Source organism: Salmo trutta, chromosome 1, assembly GCF_901001165.1.
Source record: "Salmo trutta chromosome 1, fSalTru1.1, whole genome shotgun sequence".
Lineage (NCBI taxonomy): Eukaryota > Metazoa > Chordata > Actinopteri > Salmoniformes > Salmonidae > Salmo > Salmo trutta.
In genome coordinates, this window is record NC_042957.1 from 20,977,670 (window position 1) to 20,994,978 (window position 17,309).

Below are 17,309 nucleotides of genomic sequence, written 5' to 3' on the forward strand. Positions count from 1 at the left end.
GTACTAATGTAGAAGTCCAAATACAGCAGTAGGCACTCAAAGAGTCAATCTGGAAAACTGTGTGTGTGTGTGTGTGTGTGTGTGTGTGTGTGTGTGTGTGTGTGTGTGTGTGTGTGTGTGTGTGTTTCAGCCAGTTAAGTTGTGGTACTGGACCAGGGCATGTGTTCTAAACAGCTAGCCTGGTGAAGGAAACAGTCCGGTAGGTGGGTGTTGAGTGACATGTCTAAAGGGCAGGGACCACTGTCGAATCCGTCATTGATTTAACGTCTACCTGAATCCTGGCAGAATGCGAGTATAAACTACGACTCTGGGATTTCACACAGACGGACAGACTGACTGAGTGCGAGGGAGGGAGTAGAAGAGTTGCTTGTTACAAAGGTCTTAAACTAAAACTTCAGACATCTTAAAGTGTAAACAACATAATGGTAAAAACGTGAACTTCAAGAACTCACAACGGACACCAAACAGTGACTAGACCTCTTCTATAGGGATAGCTTTCAGCAGGGGAAGGAAATAAATAAGGGACAAAATAAATAAATGAATAGTTTGCCTCTAGCCATCTCTCCATCCAATTTGTTCTTCGTTTTCCCTCTCCTTTCTCAGTCTCTCTTGTCCCTCTCTCTGTAGTTTCCATAGCAATTCCAAAGAGCAGATGAATTCAATATCCCTAATGCCACTGGGAAGCATGGAAGTCTGCTCCGGAACCATTCAATCCTAGCACCAATTGATTCTCACAGTGAAATAGCATTGTTAATACACACAGGAGTCCCATAGTTACCTAGGGCTTCTGTGATAGATCCTCTGTAATAACTACATTATTGTTAGTAGTCACAACAGAGATGAGAGTTGTTCTAGAAGACAGAGACAGAAGAGTGTAGGCTCGTTAATAATTCACCAGTCTTTCTAACCCTCTGCTTTTTGAACAGACTGGCTTTTTCATCTATCCATGACATCATGGTTGAACAAATCATTTGGTCAGTTAGTTAATGCCACATTGAGTGCTGATCAAATCCTTTATAATTCAGAACCTGGCAAACAGTTTTACTGCTTTTAATGAGGGACCCAAGGGCTTGTGAGCAGAGACTTTCTACTGGGGGGATTTCATGTAGATGGCATTTGCAGTTATGCAAGTGGACCACTAATAATATCAGTGAAAACATTTAGTACATAAGTCAAACCATTTAGTACATAAGTCAAACCATTTAGTACATAAGTCAAACCATTTAGGACATAAGTCAAAACATTTGGAATATCTGCAAAATCGTTTAGACTATCAGTCAAAAGAGATTTGAGTATCAGGCACCTAACATTGGAAACTATCTCCTTGACACAAGTCACAAAGAAAACTATGTGCAGTACTTCCATCACATATAAAATACTTTAAAATACTATTTGTTAGATTAGCTAGATGTTTTTATTTTAAAGGTTTTTGTCAGTGTTTCACATCATTTTAATTTTGGTGACATATTATCACTACTGCTTGATTAAACTTCAGTTCCGAAATCCCTTATTAGCATTTTTCTTTTCTGTTTATCCCTCACTCCCTCCCTCACTCCCTCCCTCACTCCCTCCCTCACTCCCTCCCTTTTCTCCAGGCTAGTCAGAGAAGCAGAAAGCTGGGTGACAGTGCCTCTGAGCGGAAGAGAGATGGGGATGTCACTTGTGGTTTAACATCCCTCTATGGATGGCTTCACTAATAGGTGGGGCGACTGAAACTGTACCCCCCTCACCCAAACCCTATCTGACAGTTCCTTGGCTGGAGACTGAGAAAGTCAGTCTAGTAGCCATTCTAGCACATCAATGGAGGGATGACATTTCAAACTTGTTTATTTTTTGCCTTTCCTCTCCTCCTCCTCAGGGTCTTTTTCTACCACTACCTGTCAACAACAACACCAATGTCATGGCAACCGGACTCATAGTCAGTCCAGGGAGGGTGGTAAGCAATCACAGAACATTTCAAAACATTCTGATGTGGCATGTATCACATCAGTGATCTAGCAAAGTCCTTTCCAGTGAAACTGCCACTATGTGACCTTTCCGATGCATTACAAAGTATACTATATATGATAAACAGGATGGTGTGTTGAAAGACCCCGGGAAGCCTGTCAGGCACCACAGAGGACACCTAAACCTGGGTGTACACTACAAGTTTTTGAGACCGGAGACAACATCGTTTAATGTGAGCGGTTCAGAGACGCAATCTGAGGGCAACTGGTTTTGTCTTTGAGCAGTCTCAGACGTCCTGGTATTTTCAAACATATCGCTCCAAAATCTGCAATGCTCTTGTAGTGTGAGATGTGCAACGACAACTTTTGAGAACGGTGACCAGCAATAGCCAATGAGAAACGAACAGAGTAGAAGGCAGTGGAGTTAGGACATTGTTTGGCATCACCCAGAATGTGATGACTCTCCAGCAGGAGCCATGACTAAAACTAGAGGTGTTTCTACTTGCCTTTAACACAAGCCAAAGTGTCAAATCGTTAAAGCTCTGAAGTTCACAGGCAACGTTATTCAATTCATCATTTGTGGATTTGGCTATTTGTATAAATCCGAGCACACTGCCATGCAATCTCCATAGACACATAGGCAGTAGAATGGCCTTACTGAAGAGCTCAGTGACTTTAAACGTGGCAGCATCATTTGATGCCACCTTTCCAACAAGACAGTTTGTCAAATTTCTGCCCTGCTAGAGCTGCCCCGGTCAACTGTAAGTGCTGTTATTGTGAAGTGGAAACGTCTAGTAGCAACAACGGCTCAGCAACAACGCCTCAGCCGTGACGTGGTAGGCCACACAAGCTCACAGAACGGGACCGCCAAGTGCTGAAGCGTGAGGCGCATAAAAATCGCCTGTCCTTGCTTGCACACTCACTACCGAATTCCAAACTGCCTCTGGAAGCATTGTCAGCACAATAACAGTTCGTTGGGAGCTTCTTGAAATGGGTTTGCATGGCCGAGCAGCCGCACACAAGCCTAAGATCACCATGCACAATGCTAAGCGTGGGCTGAAGTGGTTTAAAGCTAGCCGCCATTGGACTCTGGAGCAGTGGAAACGCATTCTCTGGAATGATAAATCACTCTTCACCGTTTGGCAGTCCGAAGGACAAATCTGGGTTTGGCGGATGCCAGGAGATCGCTACCTGCCCCTATGCATAGTGCCAACTGTATTTGTATATATTATGGATCCCCCTTAGCTTCTGCCAAGGCAGCAGCTACTCTTCCTGGGGTCCAGCAACATGAGACACTTACATACAGTTTAAAATACTACATGACGTTACATTTCATAACACCTTACCTTACACATTCACTGTGTTCCCTCAGGCCACCACCACATACTTACAATACACTATCCATGTGCACGTGTAGACTGCGTGTCTTATGTGTATGTCTTTCCTGCTGTTCCATAAGGTGTATTTGTATCTGTTTATTTTATCTCATTCTACTGCTTGCATCAGTTACCTGATGTGGAATAGAGTTCCATGTAGCAATGCCTCTATGTAGTACTGTGCGCCGCCCATAATCTGTTCTGGACTTAGGGACTGTGAAGAGACCTCTGGTAGCATGTCTTATGGGGTATGCATGGGTGTCCGAGCTGTGTGCTAGTAGTTTAAACAGACCGCACGGTACATTCAGCTTGTCAACACTTCTTACAAAAACAAGTAATGATGAGGTCAATATCTCCTCCACTTTGAGCCATGAGAGATTGACATACATATTATTAATGCTAGCTCTGTGTACATGTTGCCCTCCTCTCCTGCCAGTCGTGCTGCCCTGTTCTGAGCCAATTATCATTTTCCCGAGGTCCCTCCTGACCACAGGACTGAACAGTAGTCCAGGTGCGACAAAACTAGGTTCTGTAGGACCTGCCATGTTGATAGTGCTGTTAAGAAGGTAGAGCAACGCTTTATTATGGACAGACTTCTCCCCATTTCCTCATTATTTATTACAAGATTTAGTTAAGATGGTTTAGTGAATGACTTGTCCAAAATACAATGCTTTTAGTTTGGTGGAGGATAATGGTCTGGGCTGTTTTTCATGGTCAGGGCTAGGCCCCTTAGTTCCGGTGAAGGGAAATCTTAACTCTACAGCATACAATGACATTCTAGATGATTCTGTGCTTGCAAATTTGTGGCAACAGTTTGGGGAAGGCACTTTCCTGTTTCAACATGGCAATGCCCACACCTGTGCACTAAGCGAGGTCCATTCAGAAATGATTTGTCGAGATCGATGTGGAAGAACTTGACTGGCCCTGACCTCAACCCCCATCAAAAACCTCTGGGATTAATTGGAACGCCGACTGCGAGTCAGTGCCCGACCTCAATAATGCTCTTGTGGCTGAATGAAGTCCCCGCAGCAATGTTCCAACATCTAAAGGAAAGCAATCACAGATGGGTGGAGGCTGTTATAGCAGTAAAGGGGGGACCGACTCCATATTAATGCCCATTATTTTAGAATGAGATGTTCTGCAAGCAGGTGTCCACATACTTTTGGTCATGCAGTGTATTTCAACTCTGTATGGCAAGTGTGAATGAATGTCTGAGTGGAAACGTTTGAGGTTGCTTTGAGTCACAGCTCGTTGAGACAACTATTGAGACAACGTTGGTATCCTCACGACCAAGTGAAGAATCTTGTACTATGTGACATTGGTCTGTGCCACATTGTTTAGTGTGCGCACCACTAAGTTGGCAAGACAAAAACAAAAACGTCAGGAAAGACGGTTGCTTAACGCGAGAGGCTCAGCGATGTTAGGATGTTGAACGTCGTGTGTGTACACCCGGCTTAAACAAAGACTATTCAGGCATTGATGGTTACAGCTATAACTATTAACAATAACAAAACTACTCTGATCGTTCAGTGGAGAGGGTGTACCCACGTATCAGTACTGTTCCCTTCCTCTGACCACCCCTTTACAGACACTGAGACAACCTGTAAGGTGTGTAAACAATAGCTCTACTTCCATACTGTATTGCTTTAATCTCTCCAATCCTATCAGACGCATGGAGAGAACTAAGAAGAAAGGGGACAACTGTTTGGAATGGAATGCAGCCTCAAGCTGAAACCCACCACTCCCACCAACCATCAACATAAGACCTCGAAATAGAGCTGAAAAACGGCCCATACAGAAACACAATATAGCACTATAATACTCTGCTGCCAGAGGCTAAAATGGGAAAACAATGAGTTGCCCTCCTCTCCTCCCAGCCGAGACACAACGTGCTGCTGAGGCCCAGACACATTCATAGAGGAGAGAGAGAGAGACAGAGAGAGACCTAAAACCAACCACCTAAAAGGAAGCGATTCCCAAACCTTCCATAACACAGCCATCACCTACAGAGAGATGAACCTGGAGAAGAGTCCCCTAAGCAAGCTGGTTCTGGGGTTCTGTTCACAAACACCCCAGGACAGCATCACAATTAGACCCAACCAAATCATGAGAAAACAAAAAGATAATTGCTTGACACATTGGAAAGAATTAACAAAAAAACAGAGCAAACTAGAATGCTATTTGGCCCTAAACAGAGAGTACACAGTGGCAGAATACCTGACCACTGTGACTGACCCAAACTTAAGGAAAGCTTTGACTATGTACAGACTCAGTGAGCATAGCCTTGCTATTGAGAAAGGCCGCCATAGGCAGACCTGGCTCTAAAGAGAAGACAGGCTATGTGGACACTGCCCACAAAATGAGGTGGAAACTGAGCTGCACTTCCTAACCTCCTGCTAAATGTTTGACCATATTAGAGACACATATTTCCCTCAGATTACACAGATGCACAAAGAATTCGAAAACATACCAAATTTTGATAAACTCCCATATCTACTGGGTGAAATACCAAAGTGTGCCATCACAGCAGCAAGATGTGTGGCCTGTTGCCACAAGAAAAGGGCAACCAGTGAAGAACAAAAACCATTGTAAATAAAACTCATATTTATTTTCCTTAACAATTTGCGCATCGTTACAACACTGTATATAGACATAATGTGACATTTGAAATGTCCTTATTATTTTGGAACTTGTGTGAGTGTAAAATTTACTGTTCACTTTTTATTGTTTATTTCACTTTTGTTTATCCATTTCATTTGCTTTGGCAATGTAAACATATGTTTCCCATGCCAATAAAAGCTCTTGAATTGAATTGAACTGAGAGAGAGAGAGAGAGAGAGAGAGAGAGAGAGAGAGAGAGAGAGAAAGAGAGAGAGAGAAAGAGAGCGAGAGCGAGAGCGAGAGAGAGAGAGAGAGCGAGAGAGAGAGAGAAAGAGAAAGAGAGCGAGAGAAAGAGAGAGAGAGAAAGAGAGCGAGAGCGAGAGAGAGCGAGAAAGAGCGAGAGAGAAAGAAAAGGACATGTCATTGTGTTGTGCCTTCACTAACGCTGGCTCCCTGCCCCCCTAAATATAGCAAACGTTTTCACCATTGGAGGTGTCTGACAATTCTCTGAGTGGAGCTAAGGGAAAATTCTGAGAGAAATAGGTGGAAAGTTTGTTAGTTTGAGAGAGTTCAATGTAGCAAGGATTTTCTACAGCTATACACTCCAGGGCTCCTGAGTAACGAAAGCATCAGAAAGTAGAAGGGGAATGTGAGAATTGGATAACATAAAGAGAGAGAGCGAGTGAATGACAGAACAGTGTGTGTGTTTGTCCCTGCAGTGAAGAGGGTGGATTTACAATGTTTCTGAGCATCTCAGATTGATGCTCTCCACTGGGGAGACAGCTACATGAATTACTACTAACAACTCTGTCCTGTCTTATACACACACACACACACACACACACACACACACACACACACACAGGATAGAACATAAATACTGGACACCACACACACACACACACACACACACACACACACACAGGATAGAACATAAATACTGGACACCACACACACACAGGATAGAACATAAATACTGGACACCACACACACACACACACACACACACACACACACACACACACACACACACACACACACACACTGCTCAGAGACAAAACACACTCCAATGCACTCTCACTAGAGTGAGAGATCTGACAATTAAAGCCTTGTTCACATATTTGCAACCATTCACAAACACTGTGATCCCACTCAGACTGGCTGGAAGCCCTGTCCCAGCTGTTTCTGGTGACCTGGAGCCTGATCTCTAAACGTTGCGTACACACAGAATATGCCCCAAAACATACGCACACCAGTTTTCACACAAAAGTTGGCATTTTTAAAAACTGAACTTAACGTGAGAATGTACTTATCCTCTTGCAGACATTAGACCATACGTATGCACGTATGCACAGTTTCTAGTGGTTGAAGTAACGCATTGAAAGAAAGCAGAAGTAGCCTAGTAGTCTTGTCCAAATGGGGAATACATGATGGCACTCATTTACAACCATAAAACTGGTAGCTAAATATATATATTTATTGCTGAATAAATTCCTCACCTATTCTGGCCATGATAAGTTCCTATTCCTGAAGACGCCATACAACAAATGACCAGGTGCATCTGTCATTTAATTGGGCCCTTTAGATACGATATTATCATTTCTGAAAGGGAGCACAATGTATATATACAGTAGAATTTAACAGGTGAACAGACAATTGATCTTTTGCATTGAAGTGTGTACCACTATTTGCAGGTCTACTGTAGTTAAAAAACAATGCTGAGTAGAAAATGTTTCAGAATCCGTGGGAAGTTTTTCCCAGGTTATGGGAAAAAGTAAATGAAAAACATTGAATTCAAACGATCTGTTTACAGGTCCACAACAATTTATAATTGTTTTTGTCTTTCAGAAACAGTCAGATACAGTAAATGTGTGCACAAAGTTAACAAATCTATATTTTGGTGCGTGTGCAGTCTTTTCAGAAATAATGCGCCCAGATATTTAGTGTAAAATATACACAACAGCTATAAATGAGGCCCCAGGTCCCCATGTTTCTGCATTGTGCTCTATCCTATACCCATCATCCCAGAGGCTCTATTTATATCCCTCTGTAGCACACATCCTGGCACACAGCGCCATGGTGAATGGGTAATTGACAGAGCAATCGACGAGCAAGCTTGATCCACCTAACTCCCTCCCTCACCAGAGTGGCGCTCTGCTTTTCAGACATTCTGTCTGCTCACATTGGCTCCCAGACACTGCGTGCGTGCGTGCGTGCCTGCGTGAGTGAGTGAGTGAGTGAGTGAGTGAGTGAGTGAGTGAGTATAACTCTACTGGGAGTCTGTCATGGCCCAATGTTCCTTTGGTAGGTGACTCCTCAAATACTGGGATGAGGGATACAGGGCCACACTCAGACACACTGCTCACATTCTTCTCTACAGTGGGTGTTTTCAAGGGCACTTCCTCCAAGTCTCTGGGCGATTATCTCATTACTGTCATTAAAGTGATCTAATTGGGCCTCTAAATGAATAGATTAGCTTAGCCATTACAAGTGATACCCTATTACAGGGTTTGGGGGATGTGGGTGTGCATGTTGGGTGGTTCTTCTCTCCCCGTGGGGACATTTCCCACGTCCCCATGAGGACAAAGGCTATTTTAAGCTCAGGGGTTAAGGTTAATGTCACAATTAGGGTTAGAATTAGGGTTAGGGGTTAGTGATTAGGTTTAGGAGTTAGGTTTAGGGTTTGGTTTAGGGCTACGGGTTATGGTAAGTGATAGGTTTAGGGGTTAGGGAAAATAGGATTTTGAATTGAAATAAATGTTAGGTCCCCACGAGGGTAGAAAAACATGTGTGTGTGACTGTGTGCGTTTGACGTGTGTGCTCACTCACCCTGGTCCATTCATCAGGGTTAATGTGTTTATGGGGCAATCATTACCCCCTTTAACCTCACATGCCTTCAGAAACTATTCACACCTACAGTCTGAATTTAAAATGGAATAAGTTTTTGTCACTGGCCAACAAACAATACTGCATAATGTGAAAGTGGATTTATGTCTTTAGAAATTGACAAATGAATTAAAAATGAAAAGTTGAAATGTCTTGACTCAGTATTCAACCCCTTTATTATAAAAACCCTAAATAAGTTCAGGAGTAAAAATGTGCTTAACAAGCCACAACACACCAAGAGGGCACGACAACACCTATTCCCCCTCAGGAGACTGAAAAGATTTGGCATGGGTCCCCAGATCCTCAAAACGTTCTACAGCTGCACCATCGAGAGCATCCTGACCGGTTACATCACCGCCTGGTATGGCAACTGCTTGGCATCTGACCGTAAGGCGCTACAGAGGGTAGTGCGTACGGCCCAGTACATCACTGGGGCCAAGCTTCCTGCCATTCAGGACCTAAATAATAGGTGGTGTCAGAGGAAAACCCAAAAAATTGTCAGACCCAGTCACCCAAGTCATAGACTGTTTTCTCTGCTACCGCACGTCAAGCGGTACCGTAGCGCCAAGTCTAGGTCCAAGAGGCTTCTAAACAGCTTCTACCCCCAAGCAATAAGGGGGTAGAACATCTAATCAAATGGCTGCCCAGACTATTTGCATTGCCCCCCCTTCTCCCCCTTTTTATACCACTGCTACTCTCTGTTGTCATCTATGCATAGTCACTTTAATAACTCTACCTACATGTACATATTACCTCAACTAACCGGTGCCCCCGCACGCTGACTTTGTAGCAGTACCCCCCCTGTATATAGTATCGTTATTGTTATTTTACTGCTGCTCTTTAATTACTTGTTACTTTTATCTCTTATTCTTATCCATGTTTTTTTTAAACTGCATTGTTGGTTAAGGGCTCGTAAGTAAGCATTTCACTGTAAGGTCTACACCTGCTGTATTCGGCACAGGTGACTAATACAATTTGATTTGACAACACCAGTCCCTCAAGATTGGTCCCTCAATCGAGCAGTGAATTTAAAACACAGATTCAACCACAAAGACCAGGGAGGTTTTCCAATGCCTCGCAAAGAAGGGCACGTCTTGGTAGATGGCAACAACAAAACATTTAAAATAACAGACATTGAGTATCCCTTTGAGCATGGTGAAGTTACTAATTACACTGTGGATCAATACTCTCAGTCACAGCAAAGATACAGGCGTCCTTCCTAACCCAGTTGCCTGAGAGGAAGGAAACCGCTCATGGATTTCACCATGAGGCCAATGGTGACTTTAAACCAGGTAAGGAGTTTAATAGCTGTGATAAGATATGGATCAACATTTTTTTTTTTTCAAAACATGCAACCTGTTTGCAAAAAGGCACTAAAGTAATGCTGCAAAAATGTGGGAAAGCAATAAACTTTTGTCTTTAACACAAAGGGCAAATCTAATACAACACATTGTGGTGGCTGCATTATGTTATGGGTATGATTGTAATTGTTAAGGACTGAGGAATTTTTCAGGATAAAAAATAACGGAACGGAGCTGATTCAATCTGCTTTCTGCCAGACACTGGGAGATGAATTTATCTTTCAGCAATTACCTAAAACACAAGGCCAAATCTACACTGGAGCTGCTTACCAAGAAGACAGTGAATGTTCCTGAGTGACTGAGTTACATTTTTGACATAAAATGAAAATATTTGTCTAGCAATGATCAACAACCAATTTGACAGAGCTTGAATAATAAAAATAAAAAAATAATGGGCAAATGATGCACAATCCATGTGTGGAAAGCTCTTTGAGACTTACCCAGAAAGACTCACTACTGTAATCACTGCCAAAGGTGCTTCTACAAATTGACTCAGGGGTGGGAATAGTTATGTAAACAAGATATTTTCTTCTTCTCATGTTTTATTAATTCTACTTTGACATGGTGGGATATTGTGTGTAGGCCAGTGACACAACATCTAAATGTAATCCATTTTGAATTTGTAACACAACAAAAATGTGGAATAAGTCAAGGGTTATGAATACTTTCTGAAGACAAACACACACTCGTGTCTACCTGAGCTCTCCGTCTCCGTCTCATTAAAAGATATTATGAACATCTGATGTTATCAGTGGAAAGGCGGAAAACAATCTTCCAACTGTCCTTCTCTCCACTTCCTCCTTCCTTTCCTCCACCCTCTGCGTAATTAGCCATTGTTCTAATCTCCCATTGTGTCTTCCCCAAACGTGTGTATGTTTGTGTTTAATTGTATGTGTATGTCGATGTCACACTATCGCTGTAGGTCTATGAGCCTGCCTGTATGTGCACGTGTGTGAAGTGTTTCCCCTATATGCATTTACTAGCGCCGTATATACCCCACCACCTAACTTTGCCACCGCTGCTGAAAGAAATCCTAGGGGAAACACTGGTGTGTGTGTGTGTGTGTGTGTGTGTGTGTGTGTGTGTGTGTGTGTGTGTGTGTGTGTGTGTGTGTGTGTATAAGAGGGCCTGTCTCACTAACAACCAGATTAGCCCCTCCGCTCGTCCCCAGGCGTCGTCCATGGCGACCAAAGGTAATTGCTTTTTAATTAACCCCAGAGCGCTAATCCCACTGATATTTAGCAGGGCAGCTTCTAGAGCAGACAGTCACACACACACAGTCACAGAGAAAGTACAGACAGACAACTACACACACTGGGAGGCTTCAGAGCAGACAGACATTCACCATAGACCATGTGTGGACTGAACAGAAACAACATGAAAATAAATGTATTATTGATTCAAATGTTTTCGCTCAATGAATGTACATTTTTTATATTTATCCTGGATATTGGAGTGTGTGTGTGTTTCATGGCTCACAAAGATGGAAAAAGCAATCCTGAACATCTATCGATCTGTCCTTTCTTTTCTTTTGTCTCCTCTCTCAACTTTGGTCAGTCTCTCACTCCCCCTCTCTCTCTGTCTGACTCTCTCCCCCTTCTCCCTCTCTCAGTAGGTGAGCTTCCATCTTGTCATGTTCACATTGCAGCTATGGTGCTCTGTAGCCACACACACAGTAGTAAATGTACTCACACACACACACACACGCACAGTAGTAAATGTAATCACACACACACACACGCACAGTAGTAAATGTAATCACACACAGTAGTAAATGTACTCACACACACACACACACACAGTAGTAAATGTAATCACACACACACAGTAGAAAATGTACTCACACACACACACAGTAGTAAATGTAATCACACACACACACACAGTAGTAAATGTACTCACACACACACAGTAGTAAATGAAATCACACACACAGTAGTAAATGTAATCAGACACACACAGTAGTAAATGTACTCACACACACACACACACAGTAGTAAATGTAATCACACACACACACACACAGTAGTAAATGTAATCACACACACACACACACACACACAGTAGTAAATGTACTCACACACACACAGTAGTAAATGAAATCACACACACGGTAGTAAATGTACTCACACACACACACACACACACACACACACACACACACACACACACAGTAGTAAATGTAATCACACACACAGTAGTAAATGCAATCTCACACACACACACACACACACACACACACACACACAATGTTAAATGTAATCACACACACACACAGTAGTAAATGTAATCACACACACACAGTAGTAAATGTACTCACACACACACAGTAGTAAATGTACTCACACACACACAGTAGTAAATGAAATCACACACACAGTAGTAAATGTAATCAGACACACACAGTAGTAAATGTACTCACACACACACACACACACACAGTAGTAAATGTAATCACACACACACACACACACAGTAGTAAATGTACTCACACACACACACACACAGTAGTAAATGTACTCACACACACACAGTAGTAAATGAAATCACACACACGGTAGTAAATGTACTCACACACACACACACACACACACACACACAGTAGTAAATGTAATCACACACACACACACACACACACACACACACACACACACACACACACACACACACACACACACACACTGTTAAATGTAATCACACACACACACAGTAGTAAATGTAATCACACACACACAGTAGTAAATGTACTCACACACACACAGTAGTAAATGTACTCACACACACACAGTAGTAAATGTACTCACACACACACAGTAGTAAATGTAATCACACACACACAGTAGTAAATGTAATCACACACACACACACACACACACACACAGTAGTAAATGTAATCACACACACACACAGTAGTAAATGTAATCACACACAGAGTAGTAAATGTACCCACACACACACACACACACAGTAGTAAATGTAATCACACACACACACACACACACACACACACACACACAGTAGTAAATGTAATCACACACACACACACACACACACACAGTAGTAAATGTACTCACACACACACACACACACACACACACACACACACACACACAGTAGTAAATGTAATCACACACACAGTAGTAAATGTAATCACACACACACACACAGTAGTAAATGTAATCACACACACACACACACAATGTTAAATGTAATCACACACACACAGTAGTAAATGTACTCACACACACACACACACAGTAGTAAATGTAATCACACACACAGTAGTAAATGTAATCACACACACACACACACACACACACAGTAGTAAATGTAATCACACACACACACAGTAGTAAATGTACTCACACACACACACACACACACACACACAGTAGTAAATGTAATCACACACACACACAGTAGTAAATGTAATCACACACACACACACACAGTAGTAAATGTAATCACACACACACAGTAGTAAATGTAATCACACACACACACACACACAGTAGTAAATGTAATCACACACACACAGTAGTAAATGTAATCACACACACACAGTAGTAAATGTAATCACACACACACACAGTAGTAAATGTAATCACACACACACACACACAGTAGTAAATGTAATCACACACACACAGTAGTAAATGTAATCACACACACACACACAGTAGTAAATGTAATCACACACACACAGTAGTAAATGTAATCACACACACACACACAGTAGTAAATGTAATCACACACACACACACACAGTAGTAAATGTAATCACACACACACAGTAGTAAATGTAATCACACACACACACAATGTTAAATGTAAATCACACACACACACACACACACACAGTAGTAAATGTACCAGAGCAAGCGGTACAGGAGCCTTAACATCTTCTACCCCCAAGCCATAAGACTGCTGAACAATTAATCAAATGGCCACCGGACTTTTACATTGACCCCCTCCATTTGTTTTGTACACTGCTGCTACTCGCTGTTTATTATCTATGCATAGTCACTTCACCCCTACCTACATGTACAAATTACCTCTAACCTGTACCCCCGCACACTGACTCAGTACCGATACCCCCTGTATATAGCCTCGTTATTGTTATGTTATTGCGTTACTTTTTATTATTTTTTACTTTAGTTTATTGGGTAAATATTTTCTTAACTCTTCTTGAACTGCACTGTTGGTTAAGGGCTTGTAAGTGAGCATTTCACGGTAAAGTCTACACTTGTTGTACTCGGCGCATGTGACAAATAAAGTTTGATCTGATGTAATCACAGACACACACACACAGTAGTAAATGTTATCAGACACACATTAATCTTCCCTGTCACACATACCGCTTTCTCTCCCTCGCCTTCCTTCATTTCACTTGTCATTTCCCAAAGTACTGACATATAAACCACGGTGGGAAGGGACTCCTGGTCACTCAGGAGCTGTTGACAATAAATGGCATCTCACCACTCAATCATATTCTACTCTCTGTGTGTTACGCCAGTCCCCTTCCTGTTGTAATCTTACACTACTGAACCACTTGTTTTACTCAGCGCTGAGTATTTTATACATGGTTCCCCAAGCTGGCCTCCAGCAGATTACACACTATTTATAGAATGATGTATCTTTAATCTCCTACTGACAGTCATTCTCCCCTTCTTCCTCTGCTGTTGATGTTTAATACATTGCACGGTGTTTACCTCTCAGGGCATGTGCTGCATTCTCTCTCTCTCATGCTTTCCTCTCGCTCTTCTCTCTCTCCATCTGCCACTCTTATGCATTCTCTCTCTCAAGCTTTCCCCCTCGCTCTTCTCTCTCTCCATCTGCCACTCTTATGCATTCTCTCTCTCTCTCTCTCTCTCATCCTCTTTTTTTGCTTTCTCACCCTCTCCTCTTTCTCACCATCCTCCTCTTAAATTCATCCACTACCTCTCTCCTCTTTCTCATCATCCTCCTCTTAAATTCATCCACTACCTCTCTCCTCTTAAATTCATCCACTACCTCTCTCCTCTTTCTCACCATCCTCCTCTTAAATTCATCCACTACCTCTCTCCTCTTTCTCATCATCCTCCTCTTAAATTCATCCACTACCTCTCTCCTCTTAAATTCATCCACTACCTCTCTCCTCTTTCTCACCATCCTCCTCTTAAATTCATCCACTACCTCTCTCCTCTTTCTCATCATCCTCCTCTTAAATTCATCCACTACCTCTCTCCTCTTTCTCACCATCCTCCTCTTAAATTCATCCACTACCTCTCTCCTCTTTCTCACCATCCTCCTCTTAAATTCATCCACTACCTCTCTCCTCTTTCTCACCATTCTCCTCTTAAATTCATCCACTACCTCTCTCCTCTGTCTCACCATTCTCCTCTTAAATTCATCCACTACCTCTCTCCTCTGTCTCACCATTCTCCTCTTAAATTCATCCACTACCTCTCTCCTCTTTCTCACCATCCTCCTCTTAAATTCATCCACTACCTCTCTCCTCTTTCTCACCATTCTCCTCTTAAATTCATCCACTACCTCTCTCCTCTGTCTCACCATTCTCCTCTTAAATTCATCCACTACCTCTCTCCTCTTTCTCACCATTCTCCTCTTAAATTCATCCACTACCTCTCTCCTCTTTCTCACCATCCTCCTCTTAAATGCATCCACTACCTCTCTCCTCTTTCTCACCATTCTCCTCTTAAATTCATCCTCTCCCTATTTTCTCTTTCTCTCCTCCAGTGCTTTCTCTCCCTCTCCTCAATTAGGCCAGTGAATCTCCACCCATCATAGGAGACATCCCACTGACACTGACAGATGTAAGCTGCTGACAAGTCATCTTCTCTCACACACACACACACACACACACACACACACACACACCTTAAAACTCCTTCTCTTTCTCCCTCTCTGACACACACATACTGATGCACATCCGGTGCATTTGGAAAGTATTCCACATTTTGTTACGTTACAGCCTTATTCTAATATGGATTCAATTGGTTTTTTCAACCTCATCAATCTACACACAATCCCCCATAATGACAAAGCAAAAACAGTTTTTTTGAAAATGTTGTAAATGTATTAAATATACAAACTGAAATATCACATTGACATATGTATTCAGACCCTTTACTGAAGCACTTTTGGCAGAGATTACAGCCTAAATCGTGGCATTGAACGGTTCAGCAGACTTTTAGCTCTCCATAACTGGCTACTAGACTATTGCAGCTCTGTGGGTGTGACATTTATTTACCATTTTGATACCTTCTGGAAACAAAGCTTGTATTATAAGGAGGATGGGACCCACCCAAATCATTTGGGTTCCTGGATCCTTTCACAGCATTATAAGGCTGTGTTGAGACAATGACTTATCAATGACCCAAGTCCAGCTCATTTAACCCCTACCACTGTGTCACTGAGTTGTCATAATGCTGCAGCAAATGTACATTATCCCAGGGGCACTGGAAGATTCAATGTAAATAACCTCATTTATGTCCCTCATACTGCCTGGAACACCTCTGTTGATCCATCAGCTATTGTATGCAGTAATCATATTCCTATGAACCAGAGTGATACTGTTAGCACTGAGGTGGTTTGCAGTGTAAGAAGTCCATTGTGTGCAGCTCACCCTGCACTAATAAAAATAACCTGAGTATGTCTACCTCTGCTAAGCTTCCCAGTAAAGCAAGAAACTCTCTTAGATAATACCTTTGATGATACAGTGGTGGCAATACATGGTTATAAGATCTACAGAAAAGACAGAAAAGCCAAAGGTGAAGGTGTGGCTGTTTATAATATAAACATAATATTTATATTATATTCCTGTAAAGCTTAGAGAGGATCTCATGTTAAAAACTGTTGAAGTAATATGGCTACAGGTTCATCTGCCTCGCCTAAAGCCCATTCTGGTGGGAAGCTGCTATAGACCACCAAGTGCTAACAGTCAGTATCGGGATAACATATGTGAAATGATTGATAAGGTATCTGATATCAACAGAGAGGTACACTTTCTGGGTGATTTAAATATTGACTGGCTTACATCAGGCTGACCACTCAAGAGAAAGCTTCAAACTGTAACTAGTGCCTGCAACCTGGTTCAGGCTATCAGTCAACCTACCAGGGTAGTTACAAACAGCACA

General features: G+C 42.3%; 1 protein-coding gene and 1 long non-coding RNA gene across 10 annotated transcripts in view; both read right to left on the bottom strand.

Annotated features, from left to right (window-relative positions):
* Positions 1–17,309, bottom strand: part of utrn (utrophin) — a 312,100-nt gene that overhangs the window by 136,016 nt on the left and 158,775 nt on the right. The window lies entirely within an intron of this gene.
* On the bottom strand, positions 15,051–15,786 carry LOC115180991 (uncharacterized). 2 transcript variants are annotated; one of them, XR_003873241.1, is made up of 3 exons: positions 15,346–15,786; positions 15,184–15,273; positions 15,066–15,111 (listed from the first exon to the last, which is right to left on the bottom strand). It is a non-coding gene; the product is annotated as an uncharacterized LOC115180991 (long non-coding RNA). The 2 variants fall into 2 exon arrangements; XR_003873231.1 differs by having other exon boundaries at positions 15,051–15,273.